Source organism: Capsicum annuum, chromosome 10 (assembly GCF_002878395.1).
Source record: "Capsicum annuum cultivar UCD-10X-F1 chromosome 10, UCD10Xv1.1, whole genome shotgun sequence".
NCBI classification, from domain to species: Eukaryota; Viridiplantae; Streptophyta; class Magnoliopsida; order Solanales; family Solanaceae; genus Capsicum; species Capsicum annuum.
In genome coordinates this window covers 202,976,629-202,980,031 of record NC_061120.1, presented here as the reverse complement: position 1 = coordinate 202,980,031, position 3,403 = coordinate 202,976,629, and the positions used below count along the sequence as shown (strand labels likewise).

At 31.1% G+C, this 3,403-nt stretch overlaps 1 non-coding gene across 1 annotated transcript; it reads left to right on the top strand.

Moving 5' to 3' along the window:
- Positions 1–1,054: 1,054 nt before the first annotated feature.
- LOC124888341 lies at positions 1,055–1,163 on the top strand. Its single transcript, XR_007046467.1, has one exon. It is a non-coding gene; the product is annotated as a small nucleolar RNA Z103 (small nucleolar RNA).
- The last annotated feature ends 2,240 nt before the right edge of the window (positions 1,164–3,403 follow it).

Genomic DNA, 3,403 nt, shown 5'->3' with positions numbered 1-3,403 from the left:
CTTGGTTTTTCCTCCTTGATGTTGGAAAACAAGAACACAATAAATTTAGAATTTCTTGATCTAAAGCAACCTCTTTTTTTTTTACTAGAAAACTCCCAAGAATTATCAAGAACGGAACCTTGATAGAACCGCTTTGATACCACTTGATAAGAATCGAGTTACGTTAATAAACAATAAAATAATGCAGAAGCGAAAATACTAAGATTAAAGGCCAGAAATTAAAGATAGGCAAAATTAGAAAATAAAATCTCCAATTTTGAGGTTAAGTGCTAAGAACCCTAATTGATCTTAGTATTCAAAATTAGCGGATTAAGACTAATTATGATACTAATAGAGTCAATTCACGAACTTAGATCAAAAGTGATCTAGACCTCTATTTCAAAGAAACTAAAGACAATAATTAGTATAAGGCTAATCACCTTCTTTAATTAACTTTAATAGAAATCAAAGATATCAAATTAAGAATTAATCTTACCTCCTAAAGAATCGTTCTTATAGGGTTGCAAGATAAATCCCAAGTAGTCACACACAAAGGTGTAAATAAGAGAAACTCTCAATTAATAATAATATTGTCTCATTGGAAATAACAAAATTCATCCTTATATATAGGGAAAAAATCTATCTCAAATAGCATGGGATTGGGATCTACCTTTATCAAATCTAACTAGGACTAGAAAAAACTATCCCAAATAGCATGGGATTAGGATCTACTATTATGGAAATAATAAAAAAATTCTACTAAAACTAGGAAAGCATATAAAAATAATACCAAAAATTCTCCCTTACAAAAATAAGGAAAATTTTCTAAATTTACTCACAACCCATATGGGCTCAATCTTCTTCCTTTTGGGTTTGAACTTGAATCATGAAATATGTGTAGTACTTTGTCCACTCTTCTCCATAGTTCTTGGACTCATTCTTGGGCTCTGCTTCCATCATAAGCATCTTCTTGATTTCATATTGAAGCCCAATAATATGAGCTTGAGGCTTTGACGAAGGTCTTCTTAGGGCTTCAATAGCATCATCATTGCCCATAGAGCTATCATTTAGTCATTTGGATGTGATGATTATTTCCCCAGATCATGATCGAAGCTGAAATTACCGAGTGCTTTTACTGTATTTTCTCATTAGTGGGAAAATCCAAGCCAAATATTTTGATCCATATAGTATGCATATAAAAAGAAATAAAAAAAGTTATTTAGTTATTTATTTATTCATTTATTTGGGGCCTCGAATCCAAAGTTGTAAACTAATATAGGTGAAACAGATTTTGGGTCAAAAGGGCTCAAAAATATAGTTTAGGACAGGTTACGGGCCCAATGCCCAATATTTAGATGGAAAAAATATATAAAATAGCATACTTAAGTATTAAATTACAAAAATAGCAACACTTTTATCAAATTACATTTTGTAGCATATGTATTTGTATGTATTTGTATTTTTGTAGCAACAGTTTACAAAAAATACAAAATACATATCGATCATAAGGGCAGTTAAAATCATATGTATTTGTATTTTTGTAGCAACAGTTTGCAAAAATACAAAATACAACCTGCTCTATTATGTATTATGAAACTGTTGCTATGAAACTCATAATTAAGGGGATAAGTATGTTATTTCTGAATTTTGCCCTATTTAGATTAGGACAGGTGGTGATGGGCCTAAAGCCCAATAGTTTTTTCCTTTCCTTTTTACGTGCTAGTTGTTATTAATTTGCTTAGACTTAGTTAAATTCCCAACTAAGTCACCAAAATTTATTTTATACAAGTTTTTTTTTTTTTCTAAAATCACTTTTTTTCAAAAACCAGCATCTGTTTTTTCAAAGTTAGTCAAAGGTGGTTTTCAAATAGTCCGGATAACAGCAAGTTAGCGGACATTTTAGGTGCCTTAAAAACTTTCATAAGATGTTAATAAGAACCTCTTACCCGGAATTTTCTTAAAAGCCTAAGTCTTTTTCTGTTTTAAGTTAGGATTTTCCTTAAAAGTTTTCTTAATTTCTTTTCAAATAAATTAAGTGGCGACTCTGTTTGTTTCAAAATTTTCTTTAAAGTTTTAAAATATTTTTAAAAGTCGAAATCAATGTTTTCCAACCTTTAGAGTTAAAAATGGATAAAACAACTATAATGATCTTTGAATTAAAGAGAAAATTCATATTAAATTTAAATTTTCTTACGTCTAAGAAATATGCTAGCAACGCTCTTCGAATTAAGGAGAAAATCTAGAAAGAACAATCAAGGGAGGATCAAAATTGTACTCATATTATTTATCAGTAAAAATATTCTGATTTCTTCAAATTTTATTTATGATTACAATTTTTTATTTCCATTACTATAAAATGTATTGTGAACTAATTGACAAGTCTAGTGGGACTAAATTTGTTTTTCATCCCTTCTCTCACAAATTAGATATGCAAATCCCGAGTCACAAAAACGCAAAGATAGAACTTACTTCAAGCCTCGCCTTGAGCTTCTTCAAGTCTACACTTCGACAAGTCTTGAAGTAGGGAGCATTTGTAGACATCAGAGTTTTGTGGACTCTACAAGAAGAATCCAATTTCTGCTAGAATCGTTGGAGTCTACTCTACCTAAACCTAGCTTGGATGCTACTCAACCTACATCCTAAATTATGCTTATTTAAAGGATATCATATTTCCTTGAAGAGCATCTCGAATATCCCACAAACTTGGCTATTCATTCAGAGATCGATATCTTGATGATCTCGAAATCTCATAAGCTCATGTGATATTCATAAAGAAATGAAAGAATCTATTCTTGTTAACCAAATACTTCAAGAAAGTTCATAAACCTTTCTTTCTTGGAGTTCAAATTTAAATCGTCCTAAGTTCAAGAAATACGCTGCTATTGACCTTCGAATTATGGAGAAAATCAAGCCTCCTTTCATGAAGATCAAATCTAAATCGTTCTAAGTTTGAGAAATACGTTGCTAACGGCCTTCGAATTATGGAGAAAATCAAGCCTTCTTTCAAATAGATTCCAAATCGTCCTATGTTCAAGAAATATGCTACTAACGACCCTCAAATTATGGAGAAAATCAAGCACTCCTTTCGTGAGATTAAATTCAAATCATCCTAAGTTTGAGAAATAGTCTACCAACGACGCTTGAATCACGGAGAAATCAAAAGAAAAGAATCAAGAATGTACAAAATTATACCCACATATTTATTAATAAAATATTCTCATTTCTTCATATTTTGTTTATTATTGTTAGTTTTCCATGAATTTAAATTTGTTGCAAACAATGTCTCCGTCACAAAATCATGAGCCCGCAACCACTAGAACTCCACTTTAATTCAATCACACAATATTATTGCAAACTATTTAGGACAGGGGCGGACCTACATTCATTTGTGGGGTGCTCCGACACCCACTAAACTCGACGAGGA